The 26,537-nt window shown below is 41.2% G+C and overlaps 1 long non-coding RNA gene across 2 annotated transcripts in view; it reads left to right on the forward strand.

Annotated features, from left to right (window-relative positions):
• Positions 1-432: 432 nt before the first annotated feature.
• Positions 433-26,537, forward strand: part of LOC128785625 (uncharacterized) — a 41,141-nt gene continuing 15,036 nt past the window's right edge. The window contains exons 1-4 of one of the 2 annotated variants that reach the window (XR_008429952.1): positions 433-786; positions 912-979; positions 2,248-2,391; positions 4,597-5,002. This is a non-coding gene — a long non-coding RNA (uncharacterized LOC128785625). Of the gene's footprint in view, positions 787-911; positions 980-2,247; positions 2,392-4,596; positions 5,003-26,537 lie in introns of those variants that run through there. The other variant, XR_008429953.1, reaches the window with a different exon arrangement.

Raw genomic sequence — 26,537 nt, forward strand, 5'->3', positions numbered from 1 at the left:
AGGCTGTCAAGTTTAAACATAGGTAAAATGGGCTTACTTGTTTCTCATCACCTACTTGGGCAACAAAGGGAGGAAGTTTATCCACTTCTTCCTCCCACATGCCTTGCAGCACAACACATTTAGGCATCTAATATTATCAGTGGAAAGCCTACTCTACCACATAGTCCACCATGATTAGTTGTGTTGAATAGGAGAGACAATAAAAATGTACTGTTTATTAGTAAGAACTCACTGACAAATACAGTACATGAAATAATGGTTTGAGAGGCTCTTGGAAAAATCTGGTCTTTCTCCTGAGCATAGAAAGCTCAAGCATACCTAGACTACTTCTGTCCTTTATTGCATCACATCCTGAAAAGGGTGTATCCCAGACTCCACAGAGGGGCCATAAGGAGACAGAATGGATCCAGTTAGCATGGAATGTATGTACCCATGAGATCAGGATCCTGTAACATGCAAGAAATAGGCCAACAAGTAACACAGGAGAAAGATACCCCTGTTCTTCAATACACATCCTGCTTTATTTTCCAAAAAGTAGGGAAAAATTAATGAGTAAGGAAAAGCTATCCTTACCCTTTGGAATGCATAACATAGGCTAAGAGTTTATATCTTCATCAAGCAGAATTTGCTGGTGGCTGCTGAGATGGCTTTTTTGATGAGGTTTTTTAAGTATGGGTTTTCTTTCTGTTCCTGCTGGTCTGTGCTCTTAGCAAGTGACTTGTTGGTCATTTAAGGATTTCTGTTATGGGGCAACTGAGCCACAGAAATTCTACTTTTACAAGTCAGGTAAGTCATAAAGATTTTTTGGGGTGGGGTTTTTTTTTTGGTTTGTGGGTTTTTGAAATCCTTTAATGGTTTTGGGTTTTTTTATTTATTTAATGATTTATGTCCAGACTCTGCATTCCCTGCAGGTCATGAGACATGCCGTGTGTTCAGCAGTGATGCCTGCTGGAGGAGTTTCTGTCTGCTGCTTGTCACTGTAAGTGATGTGCTGCTAAGCAAAGAGCCACAATTAGTCTGGATGGTGTTTGTCACTGCCTTTGAGAGGAAATCTCTTATCTAGAAGCTGGAGGAGAGCTTTCCAAATTCACTGGCTTACGCAAGCCAGCTAGAGCTTATCACTCCCCATGTGTCCTGCTCTGTCTGTGGAACCCATCCATTCAAGCTCTGAGCTCTTCTTTCATGCAAATAATTTCCAAAATTCTCTTTTCTACCAAAAACCCAAACAAACAAAACAAACACCCATACACACAAAAACAAACAAACAAAACAAGCAAACAAAAAAACCTGAGGGTTTTGGGGTTTGTTCTTTATTGCATTGCATTGAGCAGAGAATATCCCAGACTCCATGGAAGGGCTGTAATGTGGAAGGAGACAATATGGATGAAGTTAGCATGGAATGTATGTAATCACGAGATTAAGATCCTGTAATATGTAAGAAATGTGCAAACAAGTAACACAGAAGCAAGATGCTCCTGAAAACCTGAGAGGTTTTTTTGGTGTAGGAAAGAGACATATCTTTTCCACTTTGCTTTTTAGCAGACTTGTCAGATTCCAAAAGACTGAAAAATTACTATTAGGAAAACCTTAAAATAAATAGGATGGTACTTCCCCTGCAATCTCCTGTCCTTCCTTCAGGCAGGGCAGAAATAAAAATGCCCAGGGGAGATGACTTTTGTGTGTAGAGATTTTAATCAGTCTGTTTTTAAATACTTTCCACTCTGGAAGGTGGCAGTAGGTTCCCCATGGGTACAGCTGGCATCACACAGGTGGGAGGGAGATCTGCAGCCAGGCAAACACCCCTTGGACATCCATGCCCTGAAGGTGGTGGGTGGGAGAAGAGCAAAGGCAGCAATCTTGGCCCTGCAGGAGGAAAAGTTTCTCTGTCCTAGACTTGAGTAATCGATTCTCCTTACCTGAGACAAACCCTCCCCCCAAAAAACATACATAAATGGAGAGGAAACCGGATCCAGCCCTCCCCAGGGCCAGCAAGCATCCTTGTAAAACAGGGCCTTTATGGAATGAAGGAAAGCAAGTTATAGGGGCTCCATCTGTGCAGTAAAATATTTAAATATGCTCTGGGACCAAATCAATAACTCTTCATTTAAGCCAGGCTTGCTGCTGTTTTTGTTTTTATTAATATTGCCCAGTATTATGAAAACCAAAAGTTAGTAATACAGCCAGCTTCTCTGGCTTTCTACCCATTGACCATCAATGCAATCAATTCTAAACCTCCTACCCCACCAGTTTCTGCCTCAGTTTGCCTGTCCACAGCCAGGACCGAACTCTTGTCTGACTAAAGAGGAGTGACTGTGAAAAAGAGCTCTGGATAGCTGGATATCATACATTGGAAGGACATTGGAGAAGGACTGTCACACTGAGTCCATAAAGGTATGGTGATTAAGGCAAACTGAAAATCTGCTTTTTAGTGTTGTAACCTCAATTACATTATATCCATTTAGACAGGATTTTAAACTTGGCCGTCATTGATAGACTAGAGCTCTCCCTGCTGTAAAGAAGCACAGCTATGTTGGCTTTTTTTCTACCAATTGAAAATGCTCCCAGAGTAAATGAGAACAAGGTTTAAGTGTCTTGTGTTGTAGGATGAAGGCAAAATGTGTGTTACAAGTTATAGGATTGCTTCAAGGGAAATGTATCAATTTCAGGAAGCCTTCTGTTGGCTTAGAAGCCACCATTGCTCACTAGGAACATGTTTTCAGGAAAATATCTTGTTATATCAGTTATATCTTGAAGACTCCTGAGTATACCTGATTTTGTTTAATTTCTCAAAGTGCAAGTAAAGCCTTTCTACTTACATCAGTTTGGGTTGGGTTTTTTTTGGTTGCTTTTTTTTTTTTACCTTTTACCTGCTTTGTTTTAAAATCTGTCTTTCCTGGGAGACAACATAGAAGATCAAATAATATGTCAATTGCTATGATTCAAAGTTTGAAACATTCTGTGGCAGTTATTGCAGGAGAACCAGCCTTCATGGCTCAAGTCACATGCTTTTAAGAGAAGTGTTGTGCTCAGCTCCTTTGTGGATGATTGTGACCTCTCAAAAAATTTAGTTTTAATATCTGACTAAAGTTACAGGGATAGCACCCCATGGGAGGTTCCTTTTTATGATCCTTTCACAGCAAGAAGCTGCTGAAGAGCTCAAAACAAGAGAAAGGTCCAAACTGCAGCATTCCATTTTGAATTTCAAATATCCTGAAGCTTGAGGGGGATTCAGTTCCTGGGTTTTATTCATCTCCATCTCTCTTTAGAGCTACTAACAAAATTTAGAATCTTTTTTTTCTGCGGCTGTAGGCTTTTACTGAAGCATCAAGAACTCCAGGGTCTGATGTTTGTCTGTACACAGGGTTTCCTATAGCACAACGTGAGGAGGTCTTTCTGTTAAAGGAGCACAGGTTGCCTGATCTGAAGATACTCTGCCAATTGTTATGGGTGTGCAGTCTGCACAAAAAGCAGATTCTCAGCAGCGAGCTGAGATAAACTGCTGCCAGCATTTCCCCTTTCTCCTCACCCTGTTCCTTTGATTAAGCCAAGCCTTCCAAGCCCTCTGCTTTTTTATGTATATTTACATATCCCGCTATTTGCAATCCCGTCTGGAATATGTTAGTCTTAGAGTTGTTACTCCAGACACGGGTGAGAGGAACGCAGCCATTGGAAAGTTGTACCAGATTTCTGCCAGCTCTCACAGCACAGGTGAGCACATGAACGGCTCAGTTGGGCCCTGGAGTGTGAGAAGGTTTACTGGTTTAATTCTTCCCTTTTATCTGAAGGAGCGTTTTCTAAATTAAAATATTTATATTACTGAGCTCTTTAGAGTATAAAATAGACTTGGCCAACAGAACCTAGTAATGCTGCATGTTTATAAATTTACTCAGCCGTGTACTGAGCCCTGTCCCTTCTAAATTAAAAAGAAATGTTAGGCAGTTGCTTACTAACCCCTAATGCATTTTAATATTAAGGAACCCAACCTATTTCTTTGGCTGTTGCTGTATAAAATGAGATCACTGCTGGCTGCAGATGCACAGTAGAGCAGGACTGTTGAAGAGTGTCTGCTGATAATAAGCATATCTATTCACAGCTGATAATACCAGTTAGCGCTTCTGTAGCACTTTGGTGCACACTCTCAAAGCACTTCACATTTCAGTAATACTCTACAATCCCCTCACCGTACCAAGAGAGCTGAAAGAAACCTTGTTTGAGTCACACATATAATAGGCCACATAGTGAAGAAGCCAAGGCAAAAATTCCCTGCAATTGATTGGATAACACTGTTAATTTTAAGCTTTTATTGCAGTCCTTCCAAACCATCTCCAGCATTTTCATGGTATCTTACTTTATAATGTTTTGCACAGATCTGCCTGCTAGAATAGAAAACACTTTCAGAGATTCAGTTCATTGGAAAGTTATGTTCCACCTCCAGGACATTAATCAGCATGTTTATTTAAGCCTAAATGCTTGAGATGTGCTTGCCTTATCAAAAGTGTGCTGACTACACTAACAAATGCCTTCTTCTAGAAATGCAGCTCTGTATGACCTGCCAGCACTGTCCATTCTTTGTACTAATTATGGGCTCCTCCCTAGGGGTTGGAAGTTGTTTTCGGTCTGCTTCAGGATCCAGCGTTTCAGATGTTAAATCAAACCACCTGTGCCTGCAAAATGGATAGAGATCTCAGGCAAACTGGTCATCTTTCATGGTCTTTCCATTCCTTCCGCTTTGGACAGAAATACAAAACCATTATCCTCTCTTATGCTATCGTGATGCCTCTAGCCCTGGAAGGACAGAGGCATTTAAGCCTTGAAGGATGAACTGAGGGGAAATGCAATTGAAAACCTGTTTTCTTTTTGACTAATTTAAATAATCATTTAGGCTCTGGCAAAATTGTGCAGAATTCTTTTTGTTTTGTTTAACCCACTCCACTGAGCCTGTCACATATGGATAAGGACTTCTCCCTTTGCAGCTAATAAAAGGAACCCAATGCTATGCTAATTACAGGATTGCTGTGATTATGCTGTCAGAAAGGTACAGCTAATTGGGACTTTTTGGTTATTTTTTTGTTTGTTTGTGTTTTGGTTTTTTTTTTTTTTTTTTGAAATGGTGAATTGCCTAAAGAAGAATTTTGCAGGAATACGCTGATTTTGGCAGACACGTGTCATTGGAATGGCTTCTTAGGAACATGATGGAATTTTTATCTGGAACCACTCACAGAGCAATAAACATCCTTATACTTCCCATATACTCAGAGGGTGCTCTGACAAGTCAGCCTTTTACATCCCTGTGCAAGTATCTTATAACTGACCTGCCACACCTCATCTTCTGCTTCTCATGCAGCTATTTGAGTGCTTTTGCTTCCTCCCACAGTTGGATTAAATATCCTAGGGAGGGAAGAGCACTTGCAATCTAATTCTACTTCAGTAGGCCATACAAGACTTCTAGCCAGCCTAGAGACCTCAAATCCCAGCTCTTTTAGGGCATACCAAGTGTTCCCATGGGGTACAGTAATCCTGGCTTACAGCTTCACCATGCTTGCTTCACCACCACATCAGTGTCCTTCCCCTACAAGCTTCATGGAGCCTTCTCTTCGTGCTCCCTCTATGCTGTTGCAGCAAAGAATGGGAATTCTGGCCCACAACCAATGTTTTTCTCGTGAAAAGTGTTAAGGGATCATTAGGGTCCATCCAGACCAGACAAAACTCTCATTTTTAAAGCTTCATCTGAAACACCCACCCACTGTGAAGTGAATGGGGCTGAATTTATCTTGAGGAAGATAAAGGCTGAGTCAGCCCAGCTGGGACTTGGACCTGTGGTTAGAGAAAAGTTAGGCACACCACATTTGAAAGTTAAACCACTAAGACATCCCCATGAGCTAAGGTAAACATACCATCATTTACGCTTCCTATCTTTTGCTGGCCAAGCAATGCATTATGTGCATAGCAAAATATGTGTATAACTCAACTGCTGGGACAAACATGGGAGATTTGAACAAAGCTGAAGTACACTCTGGCTGGTTACATGTATGGAAGTGCACCCATGTTCTCATTAAAGGCACAGAAATTCTTTCCTAGAAGAGTCTTCCACCTCCACCACAGACTGAGGCCGAGGCTCTGCTCCAAACCTGCTCTTGGGGCAGAGCAGATTCCTTTCACCTTGGCAATGCCACAGCACAGTGCAAGCTGCCTCTTTGTCTGAACCTATGGATGGGGAAGACAAAGCAGGGCTGGGAAGATTGTTCTGAAGGGAATACAAGTCAGCTACACTTACAACTGCAGAAGAGAAGCTGTTCAGGCTCAGTGCCTAACATAACAGGAGGAGAAACCGGGTCAGGAACCATTGCCCTGCAGAAGCTCAATCCTCCTACTGAAGTCAAGAGGGAAATTATCATTGACTGCAGTGGGACAGGAACTAAGCCTTGGAGACTGAAAAGGAGAAGTGCCGTTAGTGGGGCTGGCTTATAAAAGCCTTCACCTCCTGCTTTCTCCATGTTGTTTCTCCAAGCAGAGCTTCCCGCCAGCAGCTGTGTTTGCTCTGTCGAGACTCACCCATCCAGAGTAATTCACCTTGATCTCCTCACTGAGGAACTGATGGGGAAAAGAGGTCAGGCGGTGAGAACCATGAAAAGAAACAGTATCTGCAGATGGGACTGCATTCCCGTTTTTTCCATCTGCCTTCTGGTACCTGGGTCTTTCAGCTTTCATTCGGGAGCCAGTGCTGGTGATGTTCTGGCACAGCACACTTTATGTGCTCACCTTTTACCCCCTGTCCCCTCACCCCCTCCATCCACTGCACCATGCTGCCTTCTGTAATTTATTGTCTGTGCATCAGTTTCAAAGCACTTCAGCTGAGGAGTATCAAGCATGTGCTGGATAATTTAATTCTTGTTTAACATTAAAAAAAAAAAAGTTATTTTTTAGGGAAATTACTAAGTTCCAGGCTTTGTTTTGTTTTTGCAAGACATTAATATCCATTAAAACTCAGTGTGCTTTCCAGGTGCATAGTTTCCTCTCCGAAAATGATTTCTTCTTTGAGTGTGTGTTTAAGAAAAGTCCGTAGCTCCGGCTCTGCTCACAGGATCTTTTCTCTTTAAATGAACATTAATATGTTTGCCTTGGCTGTAGAGACCAGGCAGTACACAAAATGTATTCTATACCCTGTGCTTTGCCAGGTGAACTTCAGCAAGTTCATCCCTTACCCCAAGCTTCATTTTTCTGAATGTGAAATGGGGATAATGTGGAAAAAACTATCCAAGCTCATGTGAAAGCTCTGTGTGAGGGTGTTAGAGTGCACATTATCCCTGGTCTCTACTGTGTCAGTAGCTGCAGTGTAACACACAGGAGAGGTTGCCTGTTTTTTTAAGCTTTACATGTTTTCTTCAGGACTAATGCAGCCTCTCTCTACAAGCCCCACATTTTGTCTATGTTCACATGCTGGCATGAAGCAGGAGATCATAGAGAGAACAAAATTAATTTCTAATTAAAGAGAAAGCCCATCTCAAAAGGCCATAACCCCATCTGCCCCTCCCTGAGCGTGCAGACTGTGTTGCACAGGAATGCCAGATCCTTCCAACAGGTAAACAAGGATGATCCCTTGGGACTCCACTCATGTATACAAAGATGGATAGGTTGCCCAATTCCTTATCACTCTTTCTTATCCTGCAGGCTTGTTGGGAGCAGGGCTGTGAGTCAGCAACACAGAGATTGCTCCATGGCAGTCCTGATCCCCCATTTCCCTGCAGTGATGTCTCTGTGGTTGGGTCCTTGCCTGTTCGCCATCCTCTGGGTATGAAAGCCGAGAGCTTCACTCGCCCACTCAGTGCGAAGTTGTTGATGTGCAGCAGAGAGCTGTTAGCAGAGCAAAGGCCATCCTGGGCAGCCCCTGAGGAGCAAATGTGCTGCCCAGCCAGCAGCTGCTGGAGGTCAGGTTTCAAAATCACCTGTTCTGGCTGAAAATACAGGAACTTGCCTGTCAGCCACTGTCTGGTAATTACTCCAGACTCATCTGCACTTTCCTTGGCTGCATCCTAATTGAGTTTTAACAGGTTTTGTCCTGAGTGTTTGAAAAACAGTCTCCTCTCAGTTAAGAATCAAGCCAATTAACATAGCACCTGGATTGATTAATAATAGCAAATGCTTTACACTCAGCTGTAAAGTCACATGTACTGTACAAAATGCTGCAGGAGCTCGACACTGCCTTGCTTCACCGGCAGTGGAGCTGCAAAGGGCAGTTCCCACACAGGTCACTAAAAGTAGCTGTAAGATCAAGCAGCATTCCTTGTGCAGTTCTCAGGTGCAGCCTCCAATACCTCCTGCCCATGGCAAACCCAAATGGAGCAAATCCAGCACTGAAAGTTGTTTCTGACAGATTGTAGGTCAGGCTTTAGCCCTTCTTTTACTGTATTTCTCTTTAAAAAGCCAATGGTATACATTCAGAACAAGATGGGAGAGGGATATTCTCCTCATTGCTTGCTACTAATAAGAAAAAGGTTTCCTAAGTATGAAAAGCATTAGTCTCAGCATAATGTTTCTTTTATGCAAGCATCTGTGATTGAAATGGAACTATGGAGTAATGCTAACACAGAAGCAATGACCATAACAAACTTTCAGAATAATGGCTCCAAAGACTTTTCATGACTTGCTGTAAAGTATTTATTAATTCGGTTAAGAGATGGCCTTGTGCCATATCCTGAATCTGACTCTCTCTAAGAATTTCTCTGGGCACTCCCTGGAAAGATTTGCCATTTCCATTAAATGATAATGGGAAAATTAAAATGCAGATCAAAAGATGGGATTTTCAGAGAAGAAAATGCTATCTGAGACTGCTGTCTTCCTTCCTTAGTTACGGTCACGTACAGCAGACTTAACTCTGGCCTTTATGTTGCAGTTGAAACTTGTTTTTTCTGGAGTCATTTGCAATGTGAAAAGACATCCAATTTGCTAAGCAGAGGTTGTTTGTAACTGTGGGAAGCAAAGCTCATTTCTCCACTGAGGCCAATTTTTCTATGCCTTCACTCTAACCACTTCTTGGTTTGCTGCTATTTTTAATTGCAATGTAGCTAAAATAAATAAAATGCTTGCCTACAACAGGAAAAGGAACAGCTTTGAATTCCAAAACGGAGGTGGTAATATCATTGTAATTTGCCCATCTGTGGGAGGCTGAGATGACAGTTCCTTGTCCTCCTGGCTTCCTTTAACAAGAAGATCCTCCCCTTTATACCTACCTATGCCTGCTCATAACCAGACACCTCAAACACAAGCACACCAGAAAGAGCTGCCTTAAATGCAGCACTTCTTTGAACAAATTTACAGCATCGGACCTCTTGGACAACTTGGACCAGGCCCATCAATCTCTGAACTATCATCCTCCCAAAAGAGACCGCACAGAAAACATTAAGCATTCAGCAATACATCAGCAAGGCTAGAACGGCTTCAGTGTAATAACATGAATCACTCTTTGGCCATATGCTCCAGTGTCTGATACTTTCCTAAGGAGCCTGTTGGAATATCATGGTATTTACAGCACTGGGAGATAGGGCTAGGTTTGTGCCATGACTATTAGATGATAAATGATTAATTATAAACTTGCTGAGCTGTGCACCCCAGCAATACTACACATTGACTTATATGTTGGCAGTTTTTCCAGACAACTGCCAAAGCCTCAGTGAAATCCTGTAATACCAGGTACCAGCAGAGCCTGAATGTCAGTAAGGCATCGGTGCTTCTGCAAAGTAACTCTTTTTCCTCTCCTAAATCTATTTTCTACATGTTATTTTGCTCTAAATCAAAGCTGTGACCAACAAGGTCTGGCAAGCTGTATTGGTTATTTTTCATACTCCTGCTATCCACTGAATATTTATTTGTTATCTGTTTTGTTTCTGGTTTGTTGCAATAATAGCTAACCTCTAGCACTTGTCTTGGGAAGGTGGGAGAATCTCCCATGTAGGCTTTGCTGAGCTGATCCTAGCTTGCATCTGAAGTTAGAAAGCCAAGACCTTGGCTACTTTTTTATTAGTGTTGTTTTTGTCATTACTGATAGCACTGCTGAAAAACAAGGCAGAGTTAAATGACCACTGAGGAATGTTTTCTTTTTTCCTAATATAACACCAATCTACAGGGACTTGGAAAAAGATTTAGATGAGTCGTGTCCAGTAACACTGAGCACCTTCCAAATACATATTTTGGTGAAAGTTGTTCGTTACTTATTAATAAAGATCATGTGCCCTGTTATAAGCATCAGAATGGCAGTCCATTAATCTTGGGAGAAATTTTCCCTCCAATTCAGATCTTGACTTGAGGTGGAGGAAAGGGGGGCAGGGAATAGCCATTGAGGGTTTTTTCCACTTTCAGGAGAATGGCATGTTCCTCAGGGAGATAGTAAATTGAAATTAAGGCTGTTTCAGTTGGCCTACAGGATATGCCTGCAAATGTAGACATATCGAAATGGTGAAAAAGTCTGTCTGTGCCCATTCATATAAAGTGAATGGGTTGTAATGTTCTCCAGCCCTTGGGAACGGTGGCTAGATTGAGGAAAGAAGGCAGGAAGAATGAGATGGATTTGACATAAGTATATTTAAGTGCACTGAAGGCTTTCTCTCCTCCCTGTGGTTTAATGGTATATTCCACTGGGGTCTACAAGGAAGAAAGCGAGTGAATCCCTACAGCTTTTCTTTTTAAGGATAACAAATCTTAAAACAGGTGTGAGCACAGAAAGATCCTCTTACTTGTTGTTTTTAAGTCCTTCTCAGCCAGCCGGCACTCTGTGTGTATTATTATCATTCCACAGAGTGAGTGCTGGGGAGAGGGGACCAGGAGTGGAAGAGGAGCTGGAAAAAATAAATGACTGCAAATGAATAATATGAACTAAGTATGCTGGTCATGCTCTATAAAATTTATTATACTGTGGTTACCAAGAAGACATATTAGTCAGACTAAAAAGAACAGAAAATAAAAGGTTGCAGTGTAGGGAAATACCTTCTTGCCTCTTGGCAACGTGAAAAACAAGGGAATAAGCGTGACGGGAGCTCAGGCTGCTGAGCAACTTCCCTGGATGAGGGGGTAGGCTTAGGCTGTCTGAGTACAGAAAGGTGTGCTCTGAATTTCTTTCAGTAAAATATCATGTATGTGGCTATGGGCAGAGGGGGCTCTGTTAGATGCTTTGTCTGTGGCCACTGAAGAGACAGCTTTTCCTGGTGAGCACTGATCCTGGCACTGCCACCTTCCTGTGGGACGCAGGAGAGGCAGCAGCGCTACCTCAGCTGGCATTTTTGCAAACTAAATGAAATTCTCAGGGTGCTCCCTCCAAGAAGACTGAAAATGGCACACTCACCAACCAGAACTCTCTTTGCAGGATTCACACTTACTATGCACCCTGAGGATTTCAAAATATGTTCTGGGGATTTCAAAATAGATGCCTCAGTGTGGACCCATTGATATCTCTGCCTCTTCTTTCCCTGCCCATCTCCTCTGGGGAAGACTTTGGCAAAGAGAGCCAGCTCCAGCTGTCCCTTTGAGGGTCCTAACAAGGCTTATGAGTCTTTCTCACCTGTGGGAAGAATGTTGTCTGAAGTCAGGACAAAAACCTTAAGGTATATTATAAGCATAGTAGATCTCACTGACTCTCTGAGTGTTTGAAAATGTCTCCTGGGTGATTTTGCCATGGTTCTCAGCATCCTGGTGAGGATTAAAGAGTCAGTGACTTTCAGGAGAGTGATCAGCTGAACTTCAGGAATTCACAGTATGGTAACTCTTAATAAACAGGAAATAAAATTAACTTCCTTACTCCCATTCCAAAATGTTTACTAAAATGAATAGAATAAATCTCTAACTCCAGAACAGGCTGTCCCAAGTGGTTAGACCTTTGAAACATGGAAGGGAACTTTACAATCTTTGCCCATATGTTTCTGCCCCCCTTCAAAAGTCTGGCAAGTTTGCAGAGGTTTCCCCTTATAGTTGTGAATTTCACATGGAAATGTAATGGTTTCATCAGGAGTTTTGTATTTCAGCTGTAATAAAAGAAGAGATAGGAATCAAAGACAGTTGTTCCAAGGGAGTGGAGTCTGTAGTGTATAATTACAAGTCCCTCAGCCAAGGGCAGATGCTCAAACTATTTCAATTCTTTTATTACTCTCCTGAATGCAGCCAGTGAAATGTTGCTAACATACAAGGCTGCAATTGCCTTTCTTGTTTTCTTTCTCTTTTTTCCTTTTGTTTGTCCTTTGGACAGGCAGGGAGAAAGCAATACTCTTGCCCTGGATAAAGCCCAGCAACACTATTCTTCAGAGAAAGAAATTTCCACATCTTGAAAGTTAACACCATTTTAATTCCAGATAAGATTTCATAGTTTTGCCATGAGCTACCTGAGAAGTTTTTTTTTTTACTATGAACAAGAGGGACCACCATGATTACCTTCAGTCAGGCTTGAGTGCAAACCCTAGAAAGTATGGTCCAGAAGTTAAAAACATCAAGGTTTGGATGTGACACTGTTTTATTGCACATAATCTCTGCATAATTAGTTGGTCTCTGTGCTACCATTGACACAAATGTAAAACAGTCCACCCGTTTAAATTTCATTGTTGTTGACACAAGTGGGAAGGGTATTCTGAGTCCGTGTTTCTAATGAGGATTTGTCTTAGGCCAGCTAAAGTGGGCCTGGATTTCCTTTCTCTGGTTTGTATCAGCAGTTGTCTCCATTACATGCTGTAACTCCTGCATGTAGCTTTTTCAGCCTGGCATAAGGACAATAGGTAATTCAAATATCTATATTGTCCCTGCACCCTATAATGGTATTACAATGACAATTTTATTACTCTCATAAAATTTTTGCAACTTCCCCACAGCACATTGTAATTTCACCAATGGTTGTAAAAGGTCTTAAATTATATTTGTAGAAAATTGAGATGAATGGGTTTTAGTATTAATGCATTTCTCATTGTGTAATAAGAATTTTTGTCCCTTTCCTTTTGCCAAGTGCAGAGAAAAAGCAACTCAGTTCAAGTATTTGTCAACTCCCATTAGAAACATTTAATACTAATAAAAATTATGGATTTAGTTTCCAAAGGATACTGCCAGCGAAGTTCATGATTACTAAATCAGTACTTAAATACAACCATTGTTCACCTTATAAATTTATATATGTTGTTGGACATATATAAAGTGCAGCTTTGGAGGCTGAGTCAGCAGTGGAGGAGCTGTTTGCTTAATTCGAGCTTATAAATGAAAGGAAAATTTATTACTAATAAAGCAGCAGCAATATGTAAAACATTCCATAAATGTTTCCTAGGTATGGTGGGCAAAATACATCCTGAACCAAAGAGCAGGTGAAGCTTCCAAATTAAGCCACAGGTACTGAGAGCAAGCAGGGTTTCACAGAGTTTGCTGTGTTGCCTCTTCCTGATGAGAGAGAAATCAGCTTATGTAAGGATAAGGCAGTGAGGTGTGAGGTGTGGGCATCCTGGGGTGTGCAGTTACCAGTCTGAAGTTTCCGTCTGTCTGCTCAGTTATCTATGTTAAAGTCTCGTCAAATTTGAACGTGCAGCAGAGGCCTAAGCAGTGAAGTGCGAAGGTACAGTTTGAGTTGGCTGCAGTCCATGCAGCTGTGATGAAACAGGAGGGGAAAAAAAAGATGGCATCAAGGGAAGGGTAAATTCTGCTCTTGACGTCTTCAGCACTGAAAAAATATTGCAGAGGGAGAGAGGAAGAAAGATGAACATCTTGATTTTTATTACACATAAATGCAGCACCATTTCCGAAGCAAGAGTATGAAAACAAGTTTCTGTTCGTGCTCTGGTTTTGCTTGTCATTTTAGTCCTTTCTAAAGTTTTCCAGTTCAGGCAAATCCACCTGCAAAGCACTAATGAATTTATCTTTCGAAATACAGTCAAAGAAAAGTCACTCAAGTAGACAGACTTTGGGAGAAAAAGAATTGGCTCAGGCAGAACAGGACCTTGTTAAAAATACAGAGAGACCAGAGCCCATTTTATTTGCAAAAGAATCTTCTGCAGACTTTATGTTTTCAATTTTGACTACATTTATTCAGCTGGCTGAAGCTTTTGATTCCTGGATGTTTTGATACTCTTTTATTATTATTTTGGATAATAATTCCAACTTCTCTGGCTAGGACACTAGGGTTTTTTTTTTCTTTATTTTTTTCCACATATGGGGAGAAAAATAATTGATGCTGTAACTCCCTGAGGTTCACTGAGTGCCTGGGAGAAAAATGGCAACTGCATTTCATCTGAAAAAATGTTGCTTGAATGAAAAACAAAAAGCTGAAGCCACATGTTTGGAGCAAATGTGCTTTAACTAATGGATCCCAGTGTATTATTAACTCACAGTAACTCATAAATATGACAAGTGTTTTTTTCTTTTTACACTGGCGTCCAATTAGAGCCAAATGACGCCGCGTCATTTGCGGCTGAGCGGGTGTCCCTGAAGGGTACTTATCTCCTGAAGGATTGTCTGCAGGCGTGAGCCTGGGTGGGGAGGTGAGCGGGGAAGAGGGTGGCAGGAGCAAGCTGTGAACATGAGGAGACATTACAGCAAAGCTCTGGCGCACGAGGTGAGGAGCAGAGCGCGTCCATCACCATACCCTGGAGCTGGGACCTGCAGTCGTAAAGCTGACAGCAAGGAGGAGAAAATGAGGCTTGCAGGGCTGCAATGGGAACAGGGAAGGGTGGGAGAGGAAAGGCTGAAGAGGGAATTATGGAAGGAAAATTTCCTGACAAATTACTTTGTATTTTCTGGTTTCATTTCTGACATGCGGAAGGAAATGCTCTGTGTTTTCTTAAGGAAGTGCAAATTTCTCCACTTCATCCATTTTAAATCCTCGCCCTTAGGCCTTTTGTACTGAAGCATAAAGTTTGGAGGCCTTAAATGGTCATAACGTTTCCCTGTAGAATTTAGCCTCAGAAACCTACTAACAATTCTGGAGGGCTCAAAAGGAAAACCATTTTACAGCAATTTGGCAACATCCATTTATAGGGGGGTTCATATGGAGCATCAATTTATTCTCATGGTTTCTTTACCATATTTGATGAAATATAAGATGCAATTGGAACAAGCGGCTAAAGAAAAAAGGCCATAAACTTTGAAATGGTGTTGTAAAACACACAGTGTGTTAACGTGAAATAAGTTACAGACTTAGAAGAATTTACAATGGCTTGCTCATATAATAGTAGTACAATAGACTTGCAAGTTGCAGATGTTTTCTGGTAGATCTGGTATTTTAATACACGTTCTCCTTCAGTGAAACTGTGAGATTTGGATCTGGATAATAATAACTTAGTGACACTGGAAAACAAAGTTGAAGGAAAATTAGTAAAAGGGGGAGGGGGAGAAACAAAAGAAAAAAAAAATAGAAATCTCAATGATTGTTCACTTTAGTGATATTCTATTTCTGTGTGGAAAAAGTGTTAAGTTTGCAAGTCAGTTGAACAATCAAGTTTCTTCTGCTTTCCCAGATCATTCTGTGGCCCTCATCCTGCAAGTGGGATGTGTTTCCCAGGTCTCTTCACTTTTAGGATGGGAATAGAGCAGGAAAGAGAGAGAAGCTCGGAGAGAGGACAAACCCTGAGACCCTGTGCTAACACATGTTCCTCTCCTGCACAGGTCCCACAGCAACCAAAGCCTGTTGCAAATTGCTAGGGGCCACTTTCATCTCAAGGGGCATTTTCCAAGACCAAAGGACTCTTTTTGATGAAACCATTGCAATTTTTATTTATATTTGGGGTCCTCAATGAAAGCATAAGAAAAAACAGCAACATTTCATCGTCAGCTGTCCTGTGTCAGCCTCACAGACCAGTACCTGGCCCTAATGCTCCCACCTCTTGGTGGAGTAGCTGGGACCTATGCAATTTCATGCCTAGAGGAATCAACCCCAGCTCTAAATGCTGGCTATCATTTGCTCCTGACAGTGGACACATCATTATGTATAATCATATATATAAAAATCCTTATATATAAAATATATATATATTTATAATTGCATAAAGGAGGGCTTATGTGCCCTGTGACTGACAGCATCTTTTCCCAGCAATGCTGGTTTAGAGCAGAAAGGGAATATTTAGTTGTTAGCTTCCCTAGAAAAAAGCTTTTAGCCAAGGATTGTGTACAACAATTTGGAAGAGAGAAGGATGTGCAGCATGGTCGCTCAGAGACCACCAAATTCTCTCTGAGGGCTGTAGGTTCTGCACAAGAGGGCTTGAGCTGTTCTACTTCTGGGCACATTTATACTATTCACTAATAAACTAGGGATGTACTGCTTAAAAAAAAGCACTGGAACCCCAAAAAACAAAGAAAAGATTCATGCTTAGTTCTTTGCTGACATTTCAAAACTTGTTGTCAGTTCTTCCCTCTCGGTCTGGGTACAGTGCAGATGTAGGACACATTGTGCAATGCGGGTGCATCAAAAGGAGAGAGAGCAAGGGAGAGGAAGGGGAAGCAGGCAGACTTTTCCCACTCTAGCTCCAGTGGTTGCAGAACACCTTGCCCAACTTTCCTCTGCCATCAGTGGAGGCACTTAGAGGATCCAGTTCTCTACTTTGGCCACAGTTTGAGATTTCTAATTTGATGGGGACAAGTCTAATCCAACAGCAGGAGTTCTGCTCCAAGGCCTAGTTCCTGTCACCTAAAGACCATGAGAAGCATCTGGAAGCAAAATCAGGGCAGCTCCCTGTCTTATTCCTTGAGGACAAAGCAATCTTTTGATGGAGAGAAGGAAATGAGTACAGTTGTCTCAGCTCCACCCTAGGTACTAACCTAGATCATCAGGCTTCTGCTAATGACTGCAGTCTGGACTTTGGGGCATATTAGGTGACTAATTCCTGCACAGAAGACAGTGCAAGAACCTTGGTGCACTATTTTGCTTAATAGTTCTGTTGAGTAAGTTTTCTTACACAAGGAAACCCTTACATGGTAGAGAAAAACTACTTTTTCAAGTAGGAAGAAAATAGCGGAAGCTGCTGAAGTTAAACTGTGCAGAAAAACATTCCCCATTATTTTCTTCAACCACATTGTTTTGGTTTTTAATAGACATTTGGAAATGTTCTGTTTCTAGAGAGAACATTCATATGAATCTGCTACCGGAAGCAAATGTCACAGAAAATCTACCACAGGATTAGAGAAGTCAGGAAAAGGGAAATCAGTCAAGTCAATATTGATAGGCACAAATCTCTGTTTAGTTTAGTTTTATGTCCCACAAAGAAGGGGAAGGGAGGAGGGAATGCCAGGGAGCCTTTCTGCATGCAGTGTTTGCTTTTATTGGTAAGGATTTCCAGGATTTAAGTAAGTTCCCATCCTGATTCCTGAAAGAGGGAGATGTTTAAAAAAAAAAAAGTGGTCTATAAACTTCTTGCCACAAACATTCTGAAAGTTAATCACCCACTGGAGTCATGTGTAGTGGGTGTTTGCACAGATTAAGCAATTTCAGCCACCTAATTGTCTTGCAAATACCCTTTTATTATAGTTGTGAGCTTAGGGAGAGGAATACCGGGAGGAACCTCATACACCAGAGCAGAGCAGACTTTAACACCACATAGCTACTCCTGATTTGCATCCTGGGATGAGAACTGGGCATTACATTTAAGCCCACAACATCAGTAATAAATGTATCGTGTGTGTGTGCTCTGCCTTTCACACTCCCTCTATAATCTGATTCAAGCACATGTGTGCTCTATTCAACAGAGACCTATTTTTTTCCCTTGTATAGTTCAGGCCTGAGGTCACCTACAATATGAGACAATGCCAGTACAATATTTCTTTGTATCAGACTTGCCAAAACACAACAACTCTCCACTGTGTTTAAAAAGAGGAAAAAAAAAAAAAAAAAAAGGAGAAAAAGAAACCACAAAGAATTTTTATTTTCTACAACCCCAATCAGGAGGCAGAAGAAGCTGCCAAATTATATGATAGAAACTCCTACTCGCAGAACCCAGTAGAGTTGTAAACTGAACTTCTGTAGCTTTTCAATTGTAAATCCAGATGCTTTTATCCACAATTCTTTTCAATGACCTTTCACTTGAAAGTCAATTTGTCAGTCTACTTACAAAGTCTGAAGAAATCATCAAAGCCACAACACCGAGTCATTCTGAAGATGATGTTCCCTGCACTGCAAAGTTGCTACACTTGTTTCCTGGGCTGGGGTGCCCACATCTTGCTTCTGCCTGTAGGATTTGAACACACTCCTCACTTCAACCGACAGCAGCACCATAAAGCCTTACCCCTCCTAATCTAAAGAGAGGAAGAAGAAGGGAGAGAAAATGATCCAGAAGCACAAAATCAAAGCCATTTCTAGTCACTACCCCAATCTCCATGGAGAGAACCCCTTTAGTTAAATCTAGGTCCTTCATGCAGTTGAATAACTTGGGTTGTTCAACACAGCTTGGATGCAATGGAAATAATAAAATAACTTTAATATCCCTCCAAAACAGATGAACTTGGCCTCTGGCTGCAGGGATGGGTGCGCAGCATAGTTCTGAGCTTGGATCCCCCCAGCTGAGCACTGACACTGAATTCTCCACCCAGGTGGAGAGAGCAGCACAAGGGATTCTGATGTCAGCATCCAGTCCCAGTCACTGCAGCACTCCCTGGCAGAAAACCCACAGAAACATCCATTTGGAAGAAGAATCCTAGAGCTCAGATATGTTTCCTCCTTCCTCTCTTGGGCTTGAAAAACAGTTTTCAGAATTTCCAAAGTTCAGGCTTAGTTGTGTTTCTGGGGTTTTCTAGGTCTGGATGAGCCTGAAATATGTGAAAGCAATATTTGGTGAGGGTTGGATACTCTTACTTTGTTTTTGTGGTCTATACAGGACCTTCTACACTGTGAGGATATAAAAAAGAACAAGGAAAGTTGCTTGCTGCGGGAGAGTATTTTAATGTGTGGTTTCTAACATGGAGGAAGTTTATATGTAAGTTTTGAGAAAAAGCTTCTGGCTGGTTCTAATTATCACCTACTAGTTGATTCCATCAATTATAAGGGTGGTTACACTCCTAAGTGTTGATTAATTTTACTGTTATTAATTCCTGTTTATTTTAAGTGCTGACAATGTAATCAGTCTGATGAAGAAAACAGAACTAAAACTACTGCACTGCTGAGGTCACAGGCTACAGGATAAGAATCAGCAAACAGATGATATGAGTGGGTTTGAAGAAAGTGCTGATATTTTCAGAAGCTATTTCCCTCTTCCCCTTTTAGCTAGTAATGGTTGGGGAAAACACATGTAACTGATGGGAGCTTCTTTTCATGAGTCATGAGGAGAGGACTCAGTGACATGAAAAAAGGAGCAAAACATACGAAGAGCAAGAAAAGCTGGCTGGCAACCTCCAAATGAGGAAGGCTAGGAGAGGAAGAATGAAAAAATTAGAGAGCATCAGGTGATGCAGAGCTGCCCAGAGTGAGGGCTACCAGAGCCATGCATTTCTGGTAGGGAGGAGAGCAAGAGTTGATGTTGGGAAACAAAATCTCTGTCTTTGGACTAATTCTCCAGTTATTAATGAAAATATTTAACACTGGATGGGAAAAAGGCCAGCAAAGATGACAGTTATTACCAGAGATGAGAAAATCAGTCGGGATAGAGCTGGACTTGCCCTCAGCTAACATCCAAACCTTATATGGAATAGAATGAAAAATGTCTCAGGTTTGGTAAAGAAAAAGAAACTGAGCGAGTTTGGAAGTAGAAGTACAGGAGTATAATGAAGAAATCTGTTCTATTATTGGCTCAGTCAAAAACAAGCAGTATTGGAAAGCTCACGAGAGAGTCTGTGTTTATGTGATTCCAGACTGATTTCTACAAGAAAAAAGGGGTCAAAAGTTTATCCAAAGTTTAACCAGTATCTGAACTTTCCAGAGCTGAGCTGAACTGAACCTCTTACCCAACTCACTCCTTCAAATGTGATGCTGTTTAGACCCACTTTTTCAGTTAATCCACTTCATACTTGGTTATTAGACTGCCTTCACCCTCTCTGCTCTTGCTTACTGATGTGCATCTTTGGAATTAATACTCCTACTGTGGAGATGCAGAAACTGAGGCCAAAGATATCATGAAAGGCATTGAAACACACTCTCCTCCCACTTGATTTCCTTGTACTCTTTCCACTCAGTGCTTTGACGTGCACATGAAACGATTTTGTCTGTCTTTTGCAATCAGGTACGTGGTTCAGCAGGGTGCATGTGGGCTGGCCAGCTGCACTCACCCAGGCTGCTGTGGCTGCTTCTTTCCCTTCCAGACCTTTGATCCCAGTGCTACGTGGTGCTTTCTTGCTTTGCTGGTGGGTCTTATCCAGTGCCTTTACCTTTTAACTGCCCAGCCACAGGGGCACAGGCAGGGTGGTCTCTGTGTGTCCCTCCACTTCAAGGAAAGTCCAGCATGAGAAAGCCATGGCTGGAAAAGCACAGTGCCTAGTAAGCAGAGGGAGAAGTGTGGGGTCCAAGGGGCAGACTGAGATGGGGAGATTACTGCTTTTACCCCAGAGTGCCTCCACTGGCATCCACAGGTTCTGCCCAGGGCTTCTCTACAACACCTGTACATCACCAATGTAAGAAGAGCAGTAAATTCCATCTCTTGCATGTCTTAGTGCAAGGTGCAGTTTGAAATAGCAGAACTGTGTTTCAAACCACCCAGGCCAGCCTAAAAAGCAAAATTAATTCTTCTTGTGAAGCAGTCCTCACATAGTTTAGCAGATATATCTGCAGAGGTACTGCTTCTTCACAGCCATGAGCCACATACTCTGCAGCAAAAATATTGTGGGCTTCCACATAGCCATGAGATTAAAACCAAATCCTCAAAATTATTTAAGCTCTGAGAGAGCAAAACCTGAAAAGTGAACTCCAAAGCTATATAAATTTAGGAACCCAAATTCAGCTCAGAATTTAATCCTCAGACTTAATCTGTAGATTGATAAATGTATTAAAATCAAGGAGGCTCTGAAGTTCATTCCAACAGATACTGGAAATGTATCCCCAAAAAATTGTTCAAATTCCCTCAGGCAATTTTATTTTTCTAGCTGACTTTCCTGTTTCAATAGCAAGAAGAGATGCAACTTATAAAAAGATACCACTTCTCTTCTGTCAAATACTGCACATTCCAAAGTGCTTGCTCATGCTGCATCCTTCCCTATGGAGCTGCTGCCTAACTTTCCCAAAGCTGATATTAATATCACAGACCATTATAATACAGTTATTTTCATGGAAGCCTGGGAGGAAGTCACGTGGCATTAATTGGTCCCTGGCGCCCATAAGGTCTCCACTTAGTTTGTTGTTTTTACTTGCATAAGCAGCAATGAAGTGAAAAACTGAGGAAGTAGCAGTGATTGTCTTAAATGAGTAATTTTTTAGTACCTGATTTGTTAATGAATAATCGTTCCCCTTAACTGGATGAATGTATTTATTAGGCAGTTTGAGGGGACACACACACCCATTCTCCACCAGCCAAACTGTGTTTTTACACCTTCTCTGCACCTGCAAGTGCTGGACTTTCTTGGGTACTGGTGACAGTGTCCTCCGTCTGATGTCCTTGGGCCAGGCATTATCCCAGCTCCCTGTCAGGGAGGAGCAGGGTGTGGTGGCTGTGCAGGCATCTTCCTCTGTCTGTGTGCTTTGCTGAGAAACTGAGCACAGTATTAAAACGCACACACACACACAAGACCACCACAAGGGGCCTTTCTTGCCAAATACTTCTGCTCCTGTCACCTGCCAGTTCAAAGCAAGTACTACTTTTCCACTGGTGCTGCTGCCTATTAACCATATGTGCCCAATTTGGAGACAGCCAGAGCCAAGTGTCAAACTGGTGTGGCTAAAAACTTGGCAGCACATGTGCCTGTGTGGGCTCTGGGAAACAGGGCGCCCTGTGTCTGACTGTGAGCAGCACCAGTGCAGCAGAGAGATGGGGAAGGGCACAATCCTGCAGGCAAAGGGCCTTCCAATTATTTGCAGAACTGCTTAAAAAAGATCATTCACATCAAACATTTTGTTCAGTAGCAGATTTTATGTTAATCTTTTTTTTTTTCACAATGCATAATTTCTGCTAAATGTTTTAACTTTTCCTATGAAATGTTACTGTCAGCTCACAGGAGCAGTAATTTGTCTGCCTCGATCTTCTGAAGGATTTAGAAGTCCCAGCTAAACACTTCCTCCAATAGGATCCTCAGGGAGGACTGCTACAATACACCATGACATCCTTCCTTCAAGACAGGGAGTGCTGGTAGGTCAGGAGGAATGCACAATGTCAGTCAGTTGGGAATGTGTTTATCCATTCACATGAATCAATACCTGGGGCAACTAATCCCCACCAGATGTCATAGCAGCATTCCCTAGTTGAAACTTTCTTCTTTCCAATACCCTCCAACCCTGAATTTTTTACAATTGGTGGTATTTTTGATAAATCCCCAGGTTTTTAGCCATCTAGGAGGAAAAAAAAGTATTTTACCACATTTTTTTAAATGGAAAAATTTTATTTGCATATTTTTGTGCCTACATTTCTCAGTCTCCAATCAATGTAAAAGAAAACCTCAGGTGGAGTAAGTAAAAGACTGCATCCCTCTAATCCTCTGAATTCTAAAACTGTCCTGATGTTTTTGAGCACTGACATGGTGAGACATTCAGTGCTGGACATTTTAGCAGTAGCACTCAACTTTTGCCATGTTCAGCTGCTTCCAGAACTCTCTTGTTGCCAAAATCCTCAGTTTCTCTTCTTCCCATCAGAAAAGGGTCTCATCCTCTACAAAGCTTGCGTACTACAGCCATGCCTAATCAATACAAAAAATCTTAGTAGTATCAAGAACCAAATATTAGTGCTGATGGAAATGTTTTCAGCAGGTGGACACTTCACCAAGAAATGCTCCTGAATAGTATCAGGGCCTCTGAAAAGTTACAGATTATCCATGCCCAGCTCTTCCAGCCTACTTCCAAGGTCCTGTCCCTTAAAATCATGGAATAGTTTAGTTTGGAAAATATCTTTAGGATCATTGAATCCAGCCATTAACCCAAGGCCACCACCACTAAACCATGTCTGTAAGCACCACATCTACATGTGCTTTAAATAAATCCAGGGATGCTGAATCCACCACTTCCCTGGGCAGCCTGTTCCAGTGCTTCACAACCCTTTCAGTGGAGAATGTTTACTAATATCCAGTGAAACTTCCCTTACTGTAATTTGAGACCATTTCCTCCTGTCCTCCTTTGGGTGACCAAGGAACCCATTAGAAGCAAAAAGTCCTTACAAAAGAAAAGGCTGGGGTTTTTATCTGAAATCAACCATTTCAGTGTAATTCCATTCCAGAAAGATCTGAAAGGCTTTTTTGTTTTTATTCCAAAGCTGAATGAAAACAATTTTTGAACTTCAACAGTTGTTACAAAATGGAATTGTCATCTTGTGGACAGCACCACTGAGCATATGGTGTTACTGTCAAATAAATCTTGTTTAATATCAAAATGAATAACATTGCACTGATTGCATTCCACAGTATATTTTTAACTCACTCAAGCCCTATCTTTTCTCATCTAAATAGACCTCTCAGAGAATCTCAGAGATTTCCTGCAGAACTGAGTCTATTTTGCTATGCAATGTATTTTGCTATGCAAGCTATCATCTTTGTTACAGCATTTGCATTTCTTTGCAAAGACAACCACAACAGGAAACAGTCTGCTTTCTTCTTCTTCCTGGGAGCATTGGACATCTTGCAAGAAAGTTTGTCACCAAACTTGACAATTTATAGTTCATTTTTGCTGTTCCAAGTAATTTGGATTATATGGACAATTCTTTTTTTTTTTCCTTAGATTCTCATTCACATCAAAGCACCCCTGCATTGTTAATGTGCATTTAAATATTTGCTGAAGAAAGACCCTTAGATATCCAACCATAGCTGGCTAATTGTGGAAAATTGTGCCTCCACTCCTGCAAATTTCTTATCAATATAAAGTTTCTTGTAGGATTCAAATCTAAGGTTAAAAAAAAGTATTTTAACATATTTGCACTTGATATGACTGTGAGGTACAGCAGTGTAACTATGTCCATTACACCCAAGCAGAGCTGAGATTCAGGGAGCTGAAAACTCACATCCTCGAGTATTTTCGTGCTTTTAATTTCAAATCCTGTTTACAGAGCTGAGCAAATATTAGGTCTTGAAAGTTATAGAGAAATCAGGAACAAAATAAAGAAGTGGCCTGGGGTTTCTCAGCACTCATCTCAGGTGAGGCAAACACCTGCATCATCTGTACCTTCCTCATCCTAAGAATGTCTGGCTGTCCAGTAAGCTCTGAGGCTGAAACCCTATACTTCACCCTGCATTTCTTTATTTTGAGAGGAGATATATAATACTTTTTCCTGCAGTTTGTTTGCATTCAGTTTTATTTTCAAACTTTTTTTCTCTTTCTGAAATAGGATCTGCTTGCATACAGACCAAGCTGAACAAGTCTTTTTTAGTTTCCTCTGTCTCAATTTCTCTTTCTGGACAGTGAGAACAATGAATCTTCTGTAAAAATACTGATTACCTTTGGATACAAAGAGTGGTTCAGTCAAATTTTACCTGACACATCCCAGTATAGATCACATGTTTTTTATCCATACCTATGTTTGTGTCAAGAGGTACAAGAAAATTTGTATTCGCAAATTTTGCATCATGATTTAAGGGACTACATCTTTATCTGGGATTAACATGCACATCCACAAAGCTCTAACAACCAGGAGACCTAAGACTGTAGAAAGCAGGAAAGGCATGCACAGCACTTCCCAGGCTTTTCTCCTGACTTGAGCTCCTTTGGTCCAACATTCAACAGGAGGCCCAAGCTAAATAGGACACCAGAGGGTAAAGGGCAAAGGAATGATACTAATTCACAAACAACCTCATAAAACTATTCTTGTAGGCCCTTTAAAAAGTTGTAGCTGTCTGCCAAACAGATGAGGTCACCATGAGCAGTCAGCCAGTCTTGCTATGCAAGAAAAAGGTCTGTTCAAATTTTGCTTAAATCATTAGATGGGTAAGTTCAATAGAGCGGATCACAGTCCAGCCACTGCACACCTATTTCTTGATCAGGCAGTCATCAGAAGTGGACTAATTTGTGCTTCATTCTTAACTTAATGGTGTCTTTAGGCTAAGAAAATATACGTGATCTAAAGGTTGTTTCCATAGGATGCTGATTCCCAGTTCAGCAAAGCACTTCAGGATGTGAAAGTGGCATAGTTTAGTTTGTCATTACCTGCTGCTTCATACAGAAAGGATCTGCCTTGCACACAGGGAAAGAGCCTTTTGTACTACTGTGGGTCAGGGTGCTCTCAGTGTTTTCTTCACATAAGCTATCTCATGAAGTAAATAAAAAGGATTGCTGAAGAGCTCCATCTACTCTTCTCTTTTCAAGGGAGAAGAAAAAATTGCTTTCCTCCCCACAACTTTTTGAATCTCATAAATACATCATTTGCATGCCAGGTTACTGTTCGGTTCCAGATCATAATTTGTTCAAGTATATCTTACATTTCCATTTTTGTATTTTGTCATAACTTCCCCATTCCACATTTATCAAACAAATCTTAACCAACAGCTTGGTTTTTGTTTGTTTGGTGTGGCATGGGTTTTCTTTTGCAACCACAAAGATTATCTATTTATTTATTTATTTATTTATTTATTTATTTTTCTCACATAATTTTCATTGTTCTCTTTTCCAGTTCTCTTTCACTCTTGCTAAATGCATTAGTCCATTAAGCAGCCTGTTACCTCTCCATACCCCCTCCCCACAAGGATCACTTCATCTGTCACAAAGATTTAACAGTGAAGTAGTTAGCATTTTATACTGTTACTTTTTTACAGGAATAATAAGGATAGTTTTATGAGGTTGTTTGTGAATTATCATCTATAATTTTCCCTTTGTCATCTCCTCACTCTGTCTGCGACCCTTGGCAAGAGCAGAAGAAAATGAATGCAACTGAATACAAAACCTAGGGAAATGTTGCGCCTGATTTTGTTTTGCTCAACAGCTGGAAGAAAAGGAAGCAGCTTCAACGGTGGTGCTAAGCTTCTGAATGTCAGGTGAAGATTAAGTAATTTAACCAGATGAGATAATTAGTGCACACTCTGATGCAAATAGAGCAAACCAGGCTTACCAAGCTCTTCAGAAACACTGGCCCTGTTAAACAGGGTTCATCTGAGATTTGAATGCTCAGATCTCAGAATGTGATTTAGAATGTGCTTAGTTCAGAATGTGGCTCCGAGAGGTGCAGAACTGATGGAGTCAAGTCCAAGGAGTCCTGGCCAGTGCAGATTTTTTGAATGCTGCAACGACACAGCTCATTAGCTTTTCCTCAATAAGTATTCTATTCTCTTTAAGAATACTAGCATGGAATTTTGTCCCTTTAGACCTTCTGTCCTCTCCGGTTTCTATTGAATTGAACTGGCAGATTCCAAAGTAACTGATGGGAAGGACAAGCAAATATTCAGCCATGCACTGACACTCAAAAACACACACAGAGAACACAATTGCATAAACTCCATTTCCTTAGGAAGTAAGACTAAAACTGAAGTGTTTATATGAAACAGCAAAGCAGAGCAGC

The sequence above is a fragment of the Vidua chalybeata genome, chromosome 3, assembly GCF_026979565.1.
Source record: "Vidua chalybeata isolate OUT-0048 chromosome 3, bVidCha1 merged haplotype, whole genome shotgun sequence".
Classification (NCBI taxonomy): domain Eukaryota; kingdom Metazoa; phylum Chordata; class Aves; order Passeriformes; family Viduidae; genus Vidua; species Vidua chalybeata.